This window comes from Rhineura floridana, chromosome 10 (genome assembly GCF_030035675.1).
Source record: "Rhineura floridana isolate rRhiFlo1 chromosome 10, rRhiFlo1.hap2, whole genome shotgun sequence".
NCBI lineage: Eukaryota > Metazoa > Chordata > Lepidosauria > Squamata > Rhineuridae > Rhineura > Rhineura floridana.
Window position 1 is genome coordinate 70,678,451 of NC_084489.1, and position 22,849 is coordinate 70,701,299.

The 22,849-nt window shown below is 42.5% G+C and overlaps 1 non-coding gene across 1 annotated transcript; it reads right to left on the reverse strand.

Annotated features, from left to right (window-relative positions):
- Positions 1 to 13,773: 13,773 nt before the first annotated feature.
- On the reverse strand, positions 13,774 to 13,892 carry LOC133365674 (5S ribosomal RNA). The gene has a single exon (XR_009758283.1). It is a non-coding gene; the product is annotated as a 5S ribosomal RNA (ribosomal RNA).
- Between the last annotated feature and the right edge of the window lie 8,957 nt (positions 13,893 to 22,849).

The window sequence follows — 22,849 nt, forward strand, 5'->3', positions numbered from 1 at the left end:
CCATGCACTGGGAATCAAGCTGCAATACTTTGTCTTCAGAAGTTCAATGTACTATGGTCAAAGTGTTGGATGATGCTAATTGGATAAGACAGATGTTCACTGTGGATTGGATCCCTTCAGTCTTATTTAAAGTTTGTGTCAACTGCAAAATTCAATGTATGGTGTGCGTGTACGTGTGTGGGAAATGTTGAAATGAATCCACCAAGGGCTTAACTCTATACTACAATTATTTCTGCATTCCAGAGATAACAGTTTTGCTATTGCTGAAAATACATACATGATGCATAAGGAGCCATTACATATGAGTTGAGGAGTCGCAAGCAAAGGTTGTTATCCATAGGATAACTGATCATGTAAACAGCACTACAATTTCTATGCATATCCACCTTTTGTTTCTGGAGCAATCAGCTGGCAGACTAAAAAGGTAAGAAAGCCTGAAAATGTAAGAAAGCTGATACATCTTATTGTGTTTTCTCTCTATACATTATGAACGTATGGAATCCTCCATCCTCTGCTAACCTTATCAAAAATCATGGGTGGTGTCCAATGTCAATCATACTCTGAACAGACCCTTTTAAAGGAATGGATATGAATAATTTAGGACTATAGATTACAGTGGGTCTACTCTGAGTAGAATTTAGTTGGCTACACCCCTATTTTACTTGGCAAAGTTATATGCAGAGCTTGGAAAAGTTACTTTTTTGAACTACAACTCCCATCAGCCCAATCCAGTGGCCATGCTGGCTGGGGCTGATGGGAGTTGTAGTTTTAAAAAGTAACTTTTCCAAGCTCTGGTTATATGGATGTTTCTCCTGAATGGTAGCTTCCACATTCACACATCACTTGTTTTAAACTGTTTTAATATTGAATTTTAAATTGCTGAAATCCACCCTGGGACCTTATGGTGAAAGGCAGGTAAGTAATCATCATCATCATCATCATCATAATGGCAAGGCAAAACATGCTGGCAACACAGGGATGAGCTAAATGCCACCATACACCTTAAAACATTAGCCAAACATTTTTAAAATTGTTTTTTCCCTCTAAAATTCTTTTGGTGCTTTGCTTGATCAGGCATCTCCAAATTAATATTAAAGTATCACTTTAGGAGGTGAAATTCAACAGAAATTCTGCCAAAAGTTTCTGCCTGAGAAAGAATTTACTAAGCCCTTTTATTCAGAATTATGTTGCCTTTTATCTGCCTGCTGCTTTGATTGCCATTGGTAATGTTTTGATGTTGTTGTAATGCTGTCTTAATTTGCCACTTGTCTTGCTGTGTTATTTTCTTTGATTTTATTTTGCAGTTTTTCTTGTCCTGTTTCATTCATTTATTCTTGTTATCCGCCTTGAAAGGTGGATTATAACGATATCAGAGTATCAAATAAATAAATAAAGCAACTGAGTTGAGCCATTAAAAGGTGTTGCAACTGAACATAGTCTAGTGATGGTGTGGTCCTTCTAAAACTGGAATCTGCTCCTGTACTCGCCTAAATTGTTCAAAAACATGTGTGTTAATTCCTAATGAGGCAGTGTGGGATTTTAGTTGCCCTCATTATTATCCCATGATATTACAACTGTAAAATGGAATTTAAGGCTGCCTTTTCTTTCTTTTTCTTTTTTAACTAAACATATCTTCTGGGAGGTGGGGGGACTCACAGTACAAATCTGTACTGGAATCTGAGCCAAGGCAGAGACTGTGGATGCAAGGCTATATGATAATGCTTTGGCTGCTGTTCAAGAAAGCACAGATGCTCCAAACACCTTTTCAGAATTTTTAAATACTAACCATCCGTCAATCAAATTTACAATGGAAATGAAGCAGACAGAGCATGTTGCTATTCCCAAATTGTGAACTAAAATGTGCTGTTAAGGGCAAGTTTGAAAGGTTTCTGAGTTTACAACATTTGTGCCTCTGGATTAATATTTTTTTCTTCCCACTCTAGATTTAACCATTATCTCTAGAACACTGTAACTCACACCACGTCTGACAGAGCAGCATGCTGATCCAGCCCTCTTTTGTCAAGGGTCATTTATTTTAAATGCACACAATTCATCGTTTAGAGTAAATCAGCAGATTGCAAGTTGCAGGGGAAAGAACATTAAGAGAAAGATACCATTAGAAGGTATTAACATATCATGATTTTATTAAAGGAAATCAGGTATAGTGATAGTTCAGAAGGCAGTGTGGAGGAGTGGTTACAGCCCTTCCACTTGCAATGTTCAAGACGATGGCATGGCGAGTCAGCCAAGATGTCACTCTAGTGCAGTTCAGCTCACCGTGGGGCTAGACATGATGGGTTAACCCATCTTCTTTGCAAGGAGAGGTAGGTGTGAAATAGGTTCCCCACTGAAGCCACCTGCAACCCTTACTGGTTAGACCAGCCTTTCCCAACCAGTGTGCCTCCAGATGTTGTTGGACCACAACTCCCATCAGCCTCAGCCATCATTGCCAATGGTCAGGAAAGATGGGAATTGTAGTCCAGCAACATCTGGAGGCACACTGGTTGGGAAAGGCTGTGTTAGACCATGTCTTCTCTATATACTAGTGTAATTTGTGGGCCTTTTCAAGATTAACCCTTCCCCAAATCCAGGTTGGATACAGTGTGAAGCTGTTCTCTTTTAGATGGATTGCAAGCTATCCCATGAAGCTACTGTAGAGTATGAACTTTTGGGAAAACAATGGCAACAGTTAATTCCATAGCAATGATCAAGAACCAACCAAAGAATACTAGCCATTTGGCTGATGCCCAGCTGAGTTCACAGATAACTGGAAACTGCATGTCTCTGACCAGTAACCTCCTTCTTGATCTCTGCCCTGATCATCTCCTCCATTCCCTTTGTTCAGATTTTTTATCATACTAGCCCTCTTCATGAATTAATCATGCAAAGGAGCTACAAGTGAATAAAGGGAACTGGGGCCACACCTCCTGGCTCTGCCCTTGACATTTTATGCTGGGCTGACCCAGCCACCAGTGCTGAACAAAAGGCCAGCTACATGTCAGCTCCACATACAAGATTGTGATCATGAGCAATGTTATGTAAGGATGTTTCGGCAGCCCCAGAGTACAACATAGGGAGAAAGATCAGAAGACGTAGCCCCACTTCCGTGGAGCTGCTTCATGCAGTTGATTCATGAAGGGACCTAATATGAACTCTGAGCAGAATCTGGAAGCACAAAATGAGACAATGGGAGATTCCTAATGCATCAGTTTCACTAGGGAAAGAAGATCCAGTGATTAAGCATTTCAAAATTGGGAATTCAAGCTGTAATCTAAGGCATGCTTATATGGAAAAAAAGTCTCATTGAATGCAGCTGGACTTACACCTGTGAAGACACACAGGCTTGTGCTGTCCAATGCAGAGACTTTTGGGAGCATCCATAGTTAGAACCAACATTTTGCATTGCACCTGGAAGATTAGAGGATTTCAGGAAGATGGAGCAGACAAAAGGGAAGGGTTTTTTTAAAAAAATCTTGACTTGGTGATCACTTCTAATTGACCATCCTTTTAATTAAAACAAAATATCATTTTATCCTTTAAACAAACAACAAACTAAGTATGGGAAAGTCTAGGTATGGGAAACGTGCATCTAGGTGAAAGAACTGACCTGAAGTTCACCCTAAACTTAAAACATGAACCCAAAGCAATTACTCTTAGTTTTTGCTGGAAGCAGAGAGGAAGAAATACTAAAATAGAGCATGGTTGCTGCTGTAGTTTGACTTAGCCAAAGCTGAACTATAATGAAAACCTTCTAGAGAAGGAAGCCTTTGTGAGGCTTCCAACTAGAGCCAAGAAAAATATTAGAAATGAAATAAAACATACCATCAGCCTGCCTTAGTGAACTGATACCCAAACTTCCAGGTATATTGGTGTACAGTTTTGAACAACTGCTAAGGTTCCCTGCTCCAGAAAGATCTGTCCATTTCAGTTCTCTCAGCGGCTCACTTTTCTAATCTTCAGTTCACTTCTCCACATTTCTGCAGCAATCTGCATTGGGGAAAAAAGCCCTCATGAAAATCTTTCAGCAGTTGAGTGTGAATTTATCCTAATATTTCTCCTACATTTTTCTATGCAGTTTTAACTAATGTACACGTTTATAAGCAATTTCTTCTATAATGCTTTTGTGTATGTTATTTTCACTACTATATTCATTTATGCACATTTCCTCTTAATATACGCATTATTGTAAGTGCGAATTTCAAAGGATGGCTGTGTTTCACCTTTCATATTGTTTTGAAAAGTGAGTTTGATAAATTCAGCTTTAAATGCGAACCAAATTTAATTTCTCCACTATCCCTACTCCTGAGGTTCCTGCTCATTTTCAGTTCTCCTCAGCACAAATGATAGGAGAGCCTAGTGATCCTCTATATGTGGCAAAGTGTCCCCAGTTCACCACAAGGAAATGGAGTGTTCTGCATGGAGACTCATGCCTGCATACACCAAATTTACAAAATCATAACATCTGCACCATACCTTGAAAGCACTCTTATACCACTTTAACAGTCATAGCTTCCTCCAAAGAATCTTGGGTGCTGGAAATTGTAGATTGGTGAGGGGTTTCCTAACAACTCTTATTTAATTTATTTTTTATTCATTAGATTTATATCCTGCCCTTCCTCCCAGTAGGAGCCCCCCCTTAACAATACCCTTCACCACATAGAAGGAGTGGGGGTGCCATCTTGTCCTGGACAGAGATAACCTTGAATATCATCAAGAATTCTTGAGTTGTTAAACTGATGAGAAAGAGAGAAATAAATAAATAAAGAAAGAAAGAAAGAAAGAAAGAAAGAAAGAAAGAAAGAAAGAAAGAAAGAAAGAAAGAAAGAAAGAAAGAAAGAAAGAAAGAAAGAAAGAAATTGTCCAGACAAGAGAAAATATGGCCAAGTAGTTAACTTGAGCAATCTGTCTCTTTTTATCTCTTTCCCTTCTTTATTTCCTGGCAAGAATTAACGCCCATGGGAGAACATTCCTTACGTGTAATAAAAATAAGATTAGTTTCATGTAGCTTTTGATTGCTAGGGTTTCTCCCCACACACACTAAACGGAGCCTGCTTCCATAACCTTTACAATGAGAATTGTGTTGTAAACCATTTGGACTTCGCTCCCTGATTTCTAGTAAATGTTTTTACTGCTTGTTGGGTTAAAAAAGAGGAAATACACAAAGATTAGATTTTATTGTTGCTGGTGTGCCATTTCTGAGGGGTTGTTTTGATCCTATGACACACAATATTATATACATCCCCTCCCAATTTTCCCCATGGAATAAAAAAGAAGATACATTACAAAATCAAACTGCCATGCACAGTGTAATTTATGTGAATTGTTATACATTTGTGGCTATGTATGAATAATGGTCATAGACACATATAAATGTTTGCCTTCATATAAACATTATGGGCATGCACTTGCACAACTCTGTGAATAGGAAAAGGTGGCCGCAGGGCTGGATGGAGCCCGTTTGTCTCCTTTCCTTTCCTTCATTGGTCCTTCTTATGGCCCTGGCTTGTGAATTACTCCTGCCCATCAGTAAATTGTTGATGAAGGACACAACAAGAGCCCTGCTGAATGAAAACATCCAGTCCAGCATCCTGCTTCCCACAAAGGCCAGCCAGATGCCTTGGAAAAAACCCAGAGCAGTGTCTGAAGGCTATAGATCCGTCTCCTCTGTTACCCTCCCGGCAACTGCTATTTAGTGGGACATTGTCTCAGAACATGGAATTTCCATTGCATCAGGGAATTACTTTTGGGGAAGGGCCACAGCTCAGTGGTAGACCATCTGCTTTCCCTGCAGAAGGTCCCAGGTTCAATCTCCAGCATCTCCAGGTAGGGCTGGAAATGTGCCCAAGCTGAAATCCAGGCAAGCTGCTCCAGTCAATGTAGACAATACTGAGCTGGATGGACCAACGGTCTGACCCAGTATCGGTAGCTTCCTATGTTTCTATCAGGGGTGAGGAACTCGTGGCCCTCCAGATGCTGCAGGGCTTCCACTCCCAGCATCCCTGGCTATTGGCCATGCTGGCTGGGGCTGTTGGGAGTAGGAGACCAACAACACCTGGAAGGCTAAAGGTTGCCCATCTCTGCCATCATGGCTAATAGGCATTGATAGACCTACCCTCCTTAGACCCACTGCTCCATTTTTAAAGCTAGTGGCTATCACCACATCTCATGGCAGGGAATTCCATTTCCCCCCTCCAGACGACCAAGTGGTTATTCTGAGGCTGTAACAATGTCAGTTCATACTAGGGATGGGCAAGAATTTTGATTCAGTTCACATTTCAAGCCGAATTTATCAAAGTCGCAATTTCTGAAACAACATGAGAACCAAAACACAGCCATCCTTCAAAATTTGCACTTTTTTGAATTTTGGGATGCAGTTCACCAAACAATGTTTGCAAAAATGCACGTATTGGGGAAAGTGTACATAAAAATGAAAATATTAGTGGCAATAACATGCAAAAGTGCATTATATGATGAGAAATGGCTTGTAAAAAGAGTCAAAACTGTTTTAATATGTTGTTCACCACTTTGGGGGCATTTTGGCCAAAAAGTGGTATATAAATAATAATAATAATAATAATTTATTTAATTTATTAGTCGCCCATCTGGCTGGTTGTCCAGCCACTCTGGGCGATGTACAAGATAAAACGATACATTAAAACATTAAAATTTAAAACCATAACAGTAAAAAACCTAACCCACCCCAAAAGCCTGCCTGAAAAGCCAGGTCTTCAAGGCCCGGCGGAAGCTTATCATAGAAGGGGCATGGCGGAGATCATTTAGGAGAGAGTTCCACAGGGTGGGGGCCACTATTGAAAAAGCCCTCTCTCTAGTCCTCACCAGTCTAGCTGTTTTAACCGGTGGGATCGAGAGAAGGTCTTCTGAGGCTGATCTTGTTGAGCGGCATCCCTGACGATGCTGGAGGTGCTCCTTCACATAGACTGGCCTAAAACCGTATAGGGTTTTAAAGGTCAAAACCAACACCTTGAATTGGGCCCAGTAAACAACCGGTAGCCAGTGCAACTCCTTCAGCACTGGAGTGATGTGATCTTGCTGGCGGCTGCCTTTAATCAGACGAGCGGCCGCATTCTGTACCAGTTGCAGCTTCCGGACCGTTTTCAAGGGTAACCCCACGTAGAGCGCATTACAGTAGTCTAGGTGAGAGGTGACCAGGGCATGTACTACCAGTGGGAGCAGATGGTTGGGAAGGTAGGGGCGCAGCCTCCGTATCAGATGGAATTGATACAGCGCCGCCCGGCTCACAGCCAAGACTTGAGCCTCCATGATCAGCTGGGAGTCAAGAATGACCCCCAGGCTGCGGACCTGGTCTTTCAGGGGCAAATGTACCCCATTGAGCACCAGGTCCACATCCCCCAGACTTCCCTTGTCTCCCACAAACAGTACCTCGGTTTTGTCAGGGTTCAGCTTCAGCTTATTCCTTCCCATCCAGCCACTCACTGACTCCAGGCACTTGGACAGAGTTTCTACAGCCAACCTCGGTGAAGATTTAAATGAAAGATAGAGCTGCGTGTCATCTGCATACTGATGACATTGCAGCCCAAATCTCCTGATGATTGCCCCCAGCGGCTTTATATAGATGTTGAACAGCATCGGGGAGAGGATGGAACCCTGTGGCACCCCACAAGTGAGAGGCCAAGGATCCGAAACCTCATCCTCCAATGTCACTCTTTGGTACCTACCAGAGAGGAAGGAATGGAACGACTGCAATACAGTGCCCCCCATGCCTAACCTCTTCAGGCGGTCCAGGAGGATAACGTGGTCAATGGTATCGAAAGCCGCTGAGAGATCAAGGAGGACAAGGAAGGTGCATTCACCCCTATCCCACGCCCTCCTCATATCATCTACCAAGGCGACCAAGGCTGTTTCAGTCCCATGTCCAGGCCTGAAGCCCGATTGAAATGGATCCAGATAATCCGCTTCCTCCAAGTGCGCTTGCAACTGTTTTGCCACCACCCGCTCAATCGCCTTGCCTAAGAATGGCAAATTTGAGACTGGGCAAAAGTTGTTCAGATCTTGGGGATCCAAGGAGGGCTTCTTTAAGATTGGTTTTATTACTGCCTCCTTGAGCAATGATGGCATTACTCCCTCTTCGAGAGATGTATTTACCACCATCTTGATCCCCTCACCCAGTCTATCTTTGCAGATCATAATGAGCCACGATGGGCAAGGATCGAGTAAGCAAGTGGTTGGCTTTAAGGTTAAAAGCACCTTGTCCACTTCATCAGATGGAAGAAGCTGGAACCGATCCCACACCACCAGAGCACCACTGGTCACCTCTGGCTCGCTCACTATGTCCACAGCGCACGGAATAGCACTCTTAATAGGATTGATTTTCTCCGCAAAGTGTTTAGCAAACTCGTCACAGGAGGCCTTAGCATGTTCCATTGGTTCCGGAGCAACTGGACCGACCAGGCTCCGGACCACTTGGAACAGTCTCCTGGGACAGCACTCTGCAGATGCAATAGAGGCAGCATAAAAAAAATTTTTTCCTGCCCTTATTGCCACATGATAGGCTGCCGCAGCCGCTCTAACATGTGTCCGATCGTCGTCAGAGCGAGATTTCCACCACCGGCGCTCTAGCCGTCTCACCTCCTGCCTCAGAGTTCACAACCGTGGGGTGAACCACGGTGCTGTCTGAGTTCTATTCAGGGGGAGAGGGCGTTTCGGAGCCACCCGGTCTAATGCCCTGGCGATTGCGGCATTCCACCCCTCCACCAGGGTCTCAGCCGAGTGGCTGTGTGCATGCTCCAGAGAATCCCCAAGCGCATTCAGGAATCCATCAGGATCCATCAGACGCCTGGGGCGGACCATTTTAATAGGTCCTCCACCCCCATGGAGGGTTTGTGGCACCGAAAGGTCCAACCTCACCAAGTAGTGGTCTGACCATGACAAGGGGGTGATGGATGTACCTCCAATTTTCAGATCACTCCCCTCCTCTCCTGAGACAAACACAAGGTCGAGTGCATGACCGGCTACATGGGTGGGGCCCATTGTAATAAGGTCCAGCTCCCAGGAAGCAATGGTTTCCATGAAGTCCCGAGGCGCCCCAGTAAGGATGGCCTCTGAATGTACATTGAAGTCCCCCAATACCAGCAGGTTTGGGGACTGTACACGCACAGGCGAGACCACCTCCAGCACCTCGGCCAGGGAGTCCGTCGTGCAGCGGGGTGGGCGGTACACGAGCAGAATCCCTAGACTGCCCTTTGGGCCCAACCTCCAGTACATGCAATCTGCCACCTTGGTCTCACAGAGAGGAGGTCTGGTAAACTATAAACTAAACTAAACTAAACTAAAACTAAAAAAACTGCCTACAAAATGTGTTTTTTAGGAGAAAATTGCACTAAACTGCTGGAGAATTTTCATGAGGATTTTTTTCAAAAGAAATCACAAATTGCTGCAGAAATGTGGAGAAATGGATTTAAGATTGGAAAAATTAGAAACTGGGAGAATCAAAATTGACAGATTCTTCCATCTCTAGTTCATGCATACCATATTCTGTCAAAATGTCCTAACTATTGCCTTGATTCTAAGTGTTATTACCAGCCATGAGAGATGGGGGAACAGGGTGGCTCAAAAGTCTTCATGCCCAAATCCCATAAATGGTGGTCTTCCATGTGTGGATCTCCTTCTGGATTGAGAAATTGCACATATGAGAAGAAAACAACTAAAACAGATGGTGTATATTCTACTTCTGGTCAGCGCTGTGCATGCATTGTGATCAACCCTTTATTTGGAATTGGGATTTTTGTGTGTGTGTGACGATCTTGTAATCAGTGCCCAAATGTATGTTTACAAGGGAAGTGGTGGACTTTCCAACAGTGGAGGCCTTCAAGAAGCAGCTGGACAGCCACCTATTGGGTATGCTTTAAGTAGGATTCCTACATTGAGCAGATGGTTGGACTTGATGGTCTTATAGGCCCCTTCCGATTCTATGGTTTTATGTTTGATACAGGTCAAAACAACAGAGGCTCAAATCCAAGAAGCTCAAACTACCCCAGTTTGAAAGCTGAGGTAAACATTTAAATTTAGAATTTATATTCAAAATCTGAGTAACAAAACTGGAATTTTCAGTGTGTCACAAATGTTTGTATTTGCTTCCGTTCTGTCTAGGAATGAATGACCTGTCAATTTCAATTTCTCTGTTTCTCCTTTTTCCATTCTTAGGCTCCATCTGTGCTATCCATTTAAAGCAGCATTGTATTGCTTTAAACAGTCATAGCTTTCCCCAAAGAATCCTGGGAACTGTAGTTTTTTAAAGGGTGCTAAGGGTGCTGAGTATTGTTAGAAGACCCATATTCCCCTCACAGAGCTACGATTCCCAGAGTTCCCTGGGTTTAACACTCTCTGGAAATTGTGAAGGGAATTGGGGTCTCCTAACACCTCTCAGCACACTTAACAAACTACAGTTCCCAGGATTCTTTGGGGAAGCCATAACTGTTCAAAGTGGTATAATAGTGCTTTAAATGCAGATAGGGCATAAAGTTCAGTACTCACATTCCCATATCAATTTTTGATTTTTTGTAAAGTCTTCATGAACATTTATCAGCATTTGAATATACATTTCTCCTAATATGCACATTTTTGTATGCAATTTTGCCCAATATACAAATATCTGCAAGCCATTTTCCTTAATATAATGCTTTTTTGTATATTACTTTCATCAATGTATTCTTATGCACACATTCCCCTTATATATGCATTTTTGTACACATTTTTGTTTGGTTTGGAGAACTGCATCTCAAAAATCAGAGAAGTGAAATTTTCAAAGGAAGGTGCCATTCAGTTTGTGTATTGTTTCAGGGAGTGTGAATCAGGTAAGTTTGCATTAACATGCAAGCCAAACCAAATTGCTTCCTCACCCTTACATTGATACATGTTGAAATAGGCATGTGTTTCTCTTAAATAGCTGGGAAACAACTGGGCTATCACTCCAGACTTTTAAAAAGAGGAATGTGCCCTTTTCTAAACATTTCACGCTTGAAAGAGCACTCATGTGTTTTGTATTTGAGTTAGAGCACCTGACAACAAAGAGGAAAGTGAGAATTTGGGTACCCGAGTGCACATAATACGGAAAGATTGACCTACTATGGGCATTAATGGTCCCTTTATAAGTATGACCAATCTAACTGTATCCATCCTAAAGTTTTCTCTCATTCACTCAGCAGCAGCAGAGCAAGAGTCTTAGCATCAGAAAACTATTTCACCTTTGCAATAAAAAGAAAGTATTCTAGACTGCATATCCAAAGACCGTTCTGACAGCTGCTCAAGAGGCCCAGAGAGACCCTCAATTAATTTGCATGCTAACATACACTGTGTAGATTAAATAAGATTAGGCATTGCATCAATTAGCATTACATTGATTTGATTGATGTTGTGGCATTTTTGCTTTTAAGGCAGCAAATAGAAGAAAGCGGCGCAAGTCAACCAAGTAGCAAACCTAACTGAAGGCTTAATAAATTAAGGTGACTTAAGTCCAAATCAAATAGCAATCCTCAGGACTGCACAGGATGAGTGGTGTGAATTAACCACAGATATTCATTAAAAGGGTCTCATGTGCTAATATGATTCATATCCACAAAGCAAAAAGCAAACAAACTGATATTAATTTTAATCCAGACCAAAGAGCAAAAACTGCCAACTATACAGGGGTTCTATGGGTTAGCTACTAGAAGATTTGGAAAGTTAGACCTGATTTCATTCTACATAACGATTAGCCTTCTTTCACAAGCATCGTTATCTTACATGCAAATTATACCCTCATTATATGGAAAAAAGCTTATTTAAAGAGGATCAGATAAAACACTTTTAAACTGTTATGGGCCACTATTAGCAGCAAATAATTAATCCCTAGTAGTGCATTATTGCAGAATTCATAACATCTTACCTTGAACAACCTTGTTTCTTAACATTGTAGCACTGCATAGACCAGGATCTAAAGGGTCACACAATGGGCTCATTCAGTAGAATTTGTGACCCTTTTCCTCTGAACAGTTCCACTCCTGTGTTGTGTCACAAACTCTTTTTGAAAGTTTTTTTAAATCTCGGTTTCAAAAGCAGTTTGCAATGCAGTATGGAGAAGGCACTCATTAAAATTAATAATAATCTAAGGCTGCAATCTGAGTCCCACTTACCTGACAGTAAACCCAATTAAATTCAGTGGGACTTACTTCTGAGTAGACATGGTTAGGACTTCAGCCTAAAATTCCTTGGCTATATGGAACAAGTTCCGCTGGCCATAGTATACAATAAGGTGTATATGAACGTGGAGGATGAGAATATGTGAATATATATATATATTCTCTGAGGAGAGAAGAATAAGGGGAGATATGATAGCACTCTTCAAGTGCTCGAAAGGCTGTCAAACAGAAGAGGACCAGGATCTCTTCTTGATCATCACAGAGTGCAGCACAAGCAATAATGAGCTCAAGTTGCAGGAAGCCAGATTTCAGCTGAACATCAGGAAAAACTTCCTGCTAGAGCAGCACAACAATGGAACCAATTACCTAGAGAGGTGGTGGGCTCTCCTACACTGAAGGCATTCAAGAGGCAGCTGGACAGCCACCTGTCGGGTATGCTGTGATTTGGATTCCTGCATTGACTCGACGGCCTTATGGGCCCCATCCAACTCTGTGATTCTGTTGCCTATTAGACATGCTCCAAGTTTGAGGGGGTCTTTGGAATGGGGTCCTCTGGTGCCCCCATGGTGGTGGCCCCTACCCCTTTCAATTTGTGTCAGATGAGAAAGGCTGGTGGGTGGGCCTACTGGAGGAAGAGGACAACAATGGATGTGATGGAGGCACTCCTTTGATGAGTGTCAGGGATCACCTTTGCAATTGTCTACAATGCATTAGAATGACAAAGCAGTGGTCCTGGGCACTGTGGGCAATTACAGTGGTAGCCTCCTTATGCTGGCTGCAGTGCTGGAAAAGCAGGCTCAGGGAAGCAGCAAGCAGCAACAGCAGTAGTGGTGGAACTTTGGCCACTGTCTGAGAATGTTGCATGATGAGTGTGGGCCTGTTTCATAGGTGCAATCAATAAAGCTGCATTCTAGTAGATAACTAGTACTGGGGTCTGAAAAGACACTTATTCTAATTCTGCTATATTTTTCCAGACTCCACCCATGATCCAGAAAGATCTATTTTGGTGAATCCTCTTACTCATTGAATTCTACCCTGGCTCCTCCCCTTTAGGTTCCATGTAGCCTGTGCCCTTACTCCATCAGATTTCTCCAGCCCCCACCCTTGTTCTATCAGGTTCTCCCTTGGCTTTATTGTCATCCTGCAGATTAGGTTGGCCATGTTTCCTTTGCAGAGGACCATCCTCAATTTTGAAGGGCTGCCAGAAGACACTCATTAACTCATGAGTAGGTGGGTAGTTGGATCTGGCTGGTAGGTTGAATCCTGGGTTCTTGCACCATTGGTGGGCCATTTTGACAGGCAGGTGTGTCTCACTAACCAATCATTTGACATCACTATGATATCAAAATGACACATTTTTCTTTGGTAGTGTGGCTTGCCACATTGTCTAGGAAAAGCAAAGCCCAGCCAAGCAGGACTTGAAGTTACCACCAATTAGCTGTATGAAACTGTCATCTATTTGAGGGCTGCCCAATTGAAATCTGATTTCAAGGTTATTGTTGTTATATGCCTTCAAGTCAATTACAACTTATGGCGACCCTATGAATCTTTTTGGATATATTCATAGGGTTTTCATGGTAAGAGGTATTCAGAGGTGGTTTACCACTGCCTTCCTCTAGGTCTATGGCACCTGGTATTCCCAGGCAGTCTCCCATCCAAGTACTAACCAGGCCTGACCCTACTTAGCTTCTGAGATCAGATGAGATCAGGCGTGTTCAGGGTAGTATGGCCCTAGGCAATTTCAAGATAAGGAACTGTAACACCAAATGCCTAGCCTTTGCCAAGCACAAGGCTATTGAGTTTGAGATTTCAAGAGGACCATGAACACAGCTGGCAGTGGAGAAATTGAAGCCTTTATTACAGCAGGACTTACACGCAGCTCAAAGTGAGACTAAACAGCTATTAAAGCAGGATTGCAAATAGCTAAAATGAAACTAAATAGCTGACATGTCACCACTCCTCCCTTGTCTCTAAGTGCTCTTATCTCATGTCTGTCTCCCTGTGTACTTGAAACCTCCTAACAGCACAATGATGAATCTTGCCTGGGAGGGGTTGAATCTTCAGTCTTCTTGACGTTGCTTCTTGATGGTACTTCGAGGCTATGTCAGCCCCCTGGAGGCTTAATATATTGTTGGTATCTTGCAGCTTCTTCAGCCCCTAGAGGTTTAATTTCCCTGATCTAGGGGTCCTGTATTTATCCCTCAAAGACCCCCTGGGAGGGGGCACCTTACACCTATTAGATCATTATCTTCCCATCATTCAGGTAGCTGGTTTCCCCCATGTCTCCTGATCCTGTCCTTGTGACATTTTGGACTTGAGAATGCGGCTGCATTCTCAAGGTTGACTGCTTGTTTTGATTATCAGGCTACTTGTTTACATTAGCCAAGTGAGAACATTCATAAGCCAATTAACTCATCATCCCCGCAAAGCTTGAGAAAACTATAAACAATTCCACCTGACAGGGCAGAAGCGTGGGACAAGCTGCATTATTTTGGTTACTGAGCAAAACCTTCCCAGATCCTGTGTTGTTTTGAGCACAGAGCCACAGGGAAACTCCCAAATGCTGTGACTGTGTCAGCGAGCCTGCATTTTGAGCTTCCCAGACTCCAATTCTAAGCAGTAACAGAGTACAAAAGCAATCAGCACCCCCATAAATCAGGGGTTTGGGGCAATAATTAGTGGACAGAGGCCATTCACGTGCCATTTCTAATCTCCTCGCTGAACATCTAGATAATCTTCCGGTGACTGGCAATACAGGAACCACAAAAAGGGAAAGCGGGAGCCTTGAAGTTGCACATCAACAGTTAGCAGCATCTGATTAGTAGATTGAGCAGGCACACAAGTCCCTTGGCATCTTCCCCACTGCGGTGAGAGTAGGGATGGGGGAAAAAATCAATTTCATTCACATTTAAAGCTAAATCTATCCGATTTGCTCTTTCTGAAACAATATGCGAACTGAAACGCAGCTATCATTCGAAATTTGTATTTATCCAAATTTTGTGATGCAGTTTGCCAGCCAAAGAATATTTACAAAAATGCATCTATTAAGGGAAAATGTGCATAACAATGAATATATCAGTGAAAATGACACAGAAAAAGCTATATATCAGAGGAAAATTGCTTGCAAAAATGTGTATATTCGTCAAAACTGCACATAAAAAGGTGTTTATTAGGAGACATTTGCACTAAAATGATGATGAATTTTCATGAGTTTTTTTTAAAAAAACATTGCAAATTGCTGCAAAATGTGGAGAACTGAATTTAAGACTGGGGTGGGAGGGAGAAACAGAGAGAACCAAAACTGACTGATCCTTCCATCCCTAGGTGAGATATACTGTATTTCTATTTAAATTATAGAAATTATTTCTAAATTTGCATCTTAAATATAAATGACCATATGTAAATTGTATGCACATTGGTGTCCCCTTTTGACGCAAACCTTTCTTTTTTGCAATGCATAACTGGCCACCCTTCACCAGGTTCTGTCAAGTTTCCACCTATCGTGGCTGTGTGCTCCTGATCTCACCAAAGGGACCGTTAGTTCTGAAATCAAAGCTGGTAACCTTGCAGGACTTGGAGAGAGAATGTTGTTTTATGGGATTAATGGGGCCCAAATATCACTCTTGGACCACAAAGACAAAGTTTCTAAAATGAGGAAATATTTGTATTTGTGGTGTCTTTCCTTGGTTATACTGGAGCTGTGTGTTTGGCAGAGGTGATACTGAAAGAGCTTTCAAAACAAATGTCCAGGCTGCACCCTCTTAAAGGACAGGTAATAGTATATATTTAAGAATCTGATTAATATCTGATTTAAAACACAGAAAATAGTTTGCAGCAATCTGATGAGCAAGTTGCCCACGCTGGCGACCCTTGTAGTAGCCTGGGAGAGGGCATTCTCTGTAGCAGCCCCTTAGCTCTGGAACTCCCTCCCCACAGAGGTACATCTGGCAACTTCACTGTACAACTTCTGGCGAATACTGAAGAGGCACCTCTTTACCCTGGCCTTCGACACCTGAGATGTACGTTTTTAGGACCCACCCTATTTTCTGTGATGTTGTTTAGGTTGTTTTAAACTGTTTTTAATTATGTATTTTCACATAGTTGGAACCTGCCCTGGGACTTTTGGCTTAAGGGCAGGTAATAAATTCTAATAATAATAATAGTAGTAGTAGTTGTATTCCTGCTCAGTGGTTCTACCTACTCCAGAGGTGGGGAACATTTGCCAGACCCAGGGCCTCATTCCCTCATGGACAACCTTCTGGGTCCGCATGTCAGTGGTGGGCAGGGCCAAGGGCAAAAGTGGGTAGAGCAACAGACATAACTCTTACCTTTGTAGAGTAGTTTGCATTCTAGCCATGAAAATATCAGAGATTTCTACACAGAGACACACATCACTCCTTCCTCCATCCTGGCAAGCAAAGAGGCGCTATCACAGCTCAAGGAAATATTCCAGCCAGGTAAAAGCATTGTGGATAGTGTAGAGCAGACCCTGTGGAATGTGTGACCTGGGAAGAGTTGAGGGCCAGAAAAGGAGGCCTGGAGGCCTGTATTTGGCCCTGAGCCTGAAGTCCTCCCATCCCTGCGGAATTCCCCAATGCAATTGAAAAAATGCCATTACTCTAAATAAATTGTCTGGTGGATTGAAGCTCACAAACATGATCCTTCACTCAGAAATGACCTGTTAAAATCAGTAGGATGACTTGCAAGTAGTTAAGAGTCAGAGCATATGTCAGTCAACCCTTTTCCTTCTCATCCAAATGGGGGGAAAGCAGCAATTCCTGCATTCTTTCCATTGTCCTAAATGAGAGACTGGTTATCTCCATGAACAATTCTCTCTTTCTCTCTCTCTGTTTCTCATTCTCCCACCCCCCTCTGTATGTGTGTGCATTAATTTTCAGCACATCTTCTTTCCTTTGTCTTTGGTATTCCAGACTCACTTCAAACAGCACTTCTGCTCCCTCAGTTAGATTTGGAACATGGACAGACTGAGCAGAAGTGTGGGAGGGCTACAGCAGCTGGAAATCATTCCCTGAACTCATCCTGGTATTTCGACTGGCTTCGCGATTAAATTTAGATCCAAAGACACCCACAACAAAGCAATCTGTGGAGGTGGAGGGGAGCATTTTGGAGGATGAAGCTGTCCTCCTTTTTAACTGCCAGGCAAGCAAAATGGATCTTGAAGCAGAGATCTGTGTCACCGCTACCACTGGTTTTTACCACATGCCCTACCGGGCTCAGAACTGTCTTGTCCTACCCTAAATGTAACATTTGTAAGCATTTAGTGAAGTTTCCTATGGCAAATTTTTTCTTTTGCTTCTGTTTCTGTGAATATGTGAAGTACAGCAACATTTTGCATAATTTACACTAAAAAAAACCCATCCAAAAACAATTGTGGAATAATGGCTCTGACTATTCTGCAGAATAGTCTCCAGTGGACATGAGGAATGTCTCAGTTTGCACAAGATAAAACAATGGGAGGTGAAATATATTCTAGCAAATTTCTATGTGTGCTCTATGTTTTTAATTGACCATGCCCACTGTTTCTTAAGTGGAGTGGTTTAAGCATAGCAGACTGAAAACATGCATCTTGGGCAGGCCAAGTTTGTTTTTTCCAACAGCTAGAGTCATTGCTTAAGTAGCAATATATTGCAATCAATCTAACTTTACATCAAAGCTGCAGTTTCAGATTCAACTGTTACTGCACCCAGTATAGAAATAGAATACAACCTTCAGTTTGCAACAAAAAGGCTGTCTTTATCATCATATGGCATTGACCAATAAAAAGGCTTTGAAATTAATAGAAATAAATTTGATACATATTTCTAGGATGAATGAGTGAAACTGCAGTAACACAGGAAAGAAATAAAGTAAGAAGAACACCAACAAACATACACAAAATGTAATTCTCCATCTTTGGAGATGCAGTCCTGATTGCAGGTGTTGGGATCACTCACCATATGCTCAGAGGAACGTTACCAAATTCTTCCAAGCTACACAGGAGGTGGATTGGACTGTGAAAGACCATCCCAACTTGTGTTTGCATTTTGACAAATTTGTAGGGCAGTACAATATCTCAGAGAGGAGGTCAGGTCTCCTGCTCCCCTGGTGCATTCACTGTAGCTGCCCTATTTCCCTGCTTTTTAAAGTTTGACAGAAATATCTGTTGGCTATAGGCACGTTCTTAAACCGCAAGGGCTTTTTTTGCCTATTAGTGAATATATATCTATGCATCAGTTGTCAAACACCCGGGCAAAGAGGTGCATATTCAGCATGTGATAAATGCTATCTAATCAATATGCCAGATGATGGTGGAACTACCAAGAGGGCCCTCTCTGTCAGTCTGAAAGGGTCTGTGTGGAAGGAGGCAGACTTTCAGATATTTAGCGTAACAGCACATCAGAGAATATCTATTGTTAAAGGTCTATAGAATGGCCACGTGTTTCCCCACCACCACCTAATATAAAATATTGTACCATTAAAATTTCCTCTCCTAAAGCCTCAAGCAAGGCAAAGGCATCAAATCAGTTGGGGTGGGGAGGACGAACCTCTGAAGGGCTCCAAATTCTCCCAACAAGGCCTGCTCTAGAGGTGGACCACACAAACCTTTTCCTGACAAAGAAGCAAGTGACAGGAGGGACCTCTTCTGAACCAAGGTAAAATACAATTCAGTTCTGTTAGGTGCCAAGTATTTGTACAACTGCAATGCTTAAGTGTCCGCAGTATCTTGGAAAGGAGGAGAATGGGAGAACACCAGAACAATTTGACCATGCCTTTGCAACCTCTTTAGCCATGTTTTTGCGACCTCTTTGGTTACCAAGCAGCACTATCAAGTCCAGAACCCACCAGCTGCCACTGGGTCTGGCTTCACCCTAGAGGCCAACTACCCAGCTGTCTGTGGTATCAAAATTCCTGCGGCACCTCCCTTTACCTATATAAATGCCTTAGGGGAGAACCACTGTCTAGATTTTTGGAAGGGATGCACAGGGGCAGCTCATTGACAAGCTCAAGCTGATATCTCCAAGGGACTGTGCTCAAAGTCTCTTGTCTTATTTTATTTTACCAGTTTGTAACCTGCTTCACAGCCATAAGCTACTGAAGTGGTGTACATTAAGATAAAATTAAAAAGTTACACACTCTAAAATCCATAAAACCATTTCTACAATTTTACAGTTAATATTCCATAAATTGACTAGGTCACACTTCAGGGAAAGTTCTCTTAAACAAAAACATCTTCAATAGCTGCGTAAATATTTAGATGTTATGCACTTGTCTAATTTCAGCTGATAACTGATTTGAGAGGCGCTTCACCACTAAAAGCCCAGTTTCTAGTACAAATGAAGTGCTCCTCTGGTTCATGTGACACTCTTGGCAGAGGCCCATCTAAGAGCACAGTTACTAGGCAGAGAAATATGGGTGTATACCACAACTTCTGGTATACTCTACAGCTGCCTGCCTACAAGCACAATTGCAAAGGATAGGAAGTAAAGAAGTGGAAGGCATTAATAATGAAAATGAGAAAATCATAGCCACTGTCAGCTCTTGATCATATGGGACATGATCCACTCACAGAATGGACACAGCTCTGGAGCATAACTCACACTGTCAGCACTGTGGAGAATATTCCAATGGAGCCTTGTTCCCCCTCTGCATCACCTATGCATATACATGGACAAATACACAGGTAGTGTCATGAAATGAGTTAGGGAGAATGGGAGGGCTGTGGATGGGATTATGGGAGGCATACACAGATCTCTCACTCTTACAACATCTCAGAATGCCTGTATATGTGTCCATATGCAGGTTCACTTGACCACCCTAGCGTGTTAGATGAACACATGTGGTGTTGTGGGGCTGTGATGTGTAGCCCTTCCCCCTGTCGCAAATCATGCTGGACATGCTTCTCCCCAATGGTTGTGCATTTGGCAAGTGTGTGAAGCACACTGGACCACTTTGCATACTCACAGAATGCATGGCCAGTGCTAGGTACAGGCATACCCCGCTTTAACATACGCAATGGGACCGGAGCATGTATGTAAAGTGAAAATGTACTTAAAGTGAAGCAATTACCTATGCATGCACTGCACCGCAATCGCCACTAGATGGCAGCGGCATCATGCCATTAAGTGTCCGTTATTGCGAAGCGCGTACGTTAAAGTGGGGTATGGTGGAGTATGGAGCATGTACGTTATAGCGAGGCGACTTTAAGTGAAGCGACTTTAAGCGGGGTATGCCTGTATATTGATGGGGGGAAGGAGACAATAGCTCCTGCACCTCCATGATCCCACAACACATTCTTGTATATGGGAGGTGGCTCAGCTGGAACTCCCACCCAAGTGTGCAGGCAGACAGGGATGTGGGAGTTGAAGCAGCATTCTGTTGGACCTTAGCAGAATTCCATGTGTGCGGGCACCTTGCTTGTAGTATGATTGTGCCCTTAATGTGCTATCGTTGTGCTGTCTGGCATAAGACATAAACAGGGATGAGTCAATTTTAATTGGTCTATAGCAGCTAAAATCTCATGCTGCTTCTGCCTCCTAGCCAACACAGGTATTTGCATGTCTCACTACAAAGACAAAAATCAGCTCAACTCCCTTGTCAACTTGCTGATTGAGGGTTCACAAAATGCCATTGAAAATTAGGATCCAAGTTCTTCTCCCTCCTTCTCTCTGTTTTATGTCAACTTTTTCACGGGGGATTTTGAACAGGAAAAACCACATGACCCTGTTCCAAATGCTTTGCCCACAGTTCCTGGAAATGTCACTGTCACCGTGACCCTACTGGTTCTATGGCAAGACAAGCTGGGGCAGTGTTTCAGTTGATGGCCTGATGTTGCTTAAATATCTTGCCAGTTCCTTATTGCAAGCTGCTGCTTGTGCTTCAGCTGCACAAACTACCAAAGTTCTAACATGGCCAAGTACACTTTTATTTTATTTCTAAAAATCTCTGTCAAAAGGTGAATTATATTTTTCTGGCTCTTGTGCTTAGTTATATGTCTGCTTAAGAATATTCACTGTCTGGGCTGGCCCACCATATTTGGTTGCTTGAACAAGATGGGGTGCTCCCTTGCATTCCACATACAGAAGGCAATTGAACTGGCAGATGAAACTTATCTAAAACTGGCAACAGGGTAGAGCCCATGAAGTTCTTTTTCAGCTTGGCTCAGGAAAACTTCACCACCATCCTTAATTACATGCTGACTCTGCAGAGGACCAGATCCATGTTCAGTTTAATAGTAGCAGTGCACTGACATACAACAGACCCAGGGAATCAAGGTCAGTTAAACACTGAGGCAAAATCAAGCCATGTAATTGGTTTGGTTTGGGAGTGGTGTTAATACCAAGGCCTCCCCAATGCAGAGACCCTTTCTTACAGGTAGTCAGATGCAAGCTAGCAGTCTCAGGTGTAGATGCACATTCCCATTTGCAACAAAAGTTCAGTTAACGCTTGCTGATTGTGGATTCAGTTGCCCATCCATATTCAGTGCATGGACTGCCCTTGTTGGATTGTGGTGAGTGTCTCTGATTTTCAAAGTACACATTCTATTTGGTCTGTTCTCGCTGTCTGCTGAGCTGGAGGTGGCCCGACAAAGTCATACTCCGTATAATTAAAATATCTGGAGACAAATGCAATGATTCCCAGTGCAGTGGCTCATAATCAATTGACATTGACCAAAGGTGGAACATGGATGACTAAAATATACTTTTCAATGAGCTTCGTTAAAAGCAATGTCCCGTGAATTTTGACCCATGTCGACATCATGTCACAATGTGAATGTATAATAACAAGTCCTCTTGTTTGATAGCACCTTGGTGGGTTAGATCATCTCCAAAATCATTTATCTAGCCTGTATTAGAGGCTGATGATGATAAAGTTCAAACATTTTCAGGCAGAAACAACACTGCTGAAGCATTTGTAATGGTGGGGGGTTAAAGATTTTAGTCTGTTGACAGTATCAGGGAATCTCAGCAGTGCACAGAAACCTAAGAGTTATTAGTCTGCGCCTCCAATGTATTCATCATTTATAGGGGGGAGGAGGAGGTAAAAACATGATTTTCCAACTTGAGTTTTGATATTCCTACAGGCAATAAGTTGAAAATTCATTTTATTAGTAACAGTGCTTCTTATTGGATGAAGGGAAAGGTTATTTGAAGATATCTTTCAAATGGAAGAGAGAATGATTCTGTCTTGCTGTCTAAATGCCCCTTCATCAAAGATCCACCCAATCCATAAAAGTATCATGGCATTAATTTCCCCATGGAAATAAGTTCCCATGGCAATTTTCAGCCATGGGGCTCTCTTCAATAGACTCCTGTCAAGTTCACTACATTCAACCTATTTTTTTTAAAAAAAAAATACTCTTTGAATTAAAGGTGTACATCTTCTTTGGACAAATCCCAAGCTGAAGTGGGGTACTTCTGAGGGATTTTGGCCTTTTCAGAGATGAAGCAGGATCTGTATGAGTTGAAATGCGGCCCCCTGAAGTTCTTTGTGTTACCTTGGTGATCAAGACATTTTAAAAAATGTTGCAGTCAAGTATCTGTTAAAAGAAAAAAATGTTTCTAATCTTACCATAGCACATAATGCCAGGGTGGGGTGATGGGAGAACAAACACCAGAGTAGGTAAAAGGCAGAGGAGAGATCCACTGTGACTGACAGGTCAAGTCACAGAAAAACAAGTGCCTTTTACCTCCCGC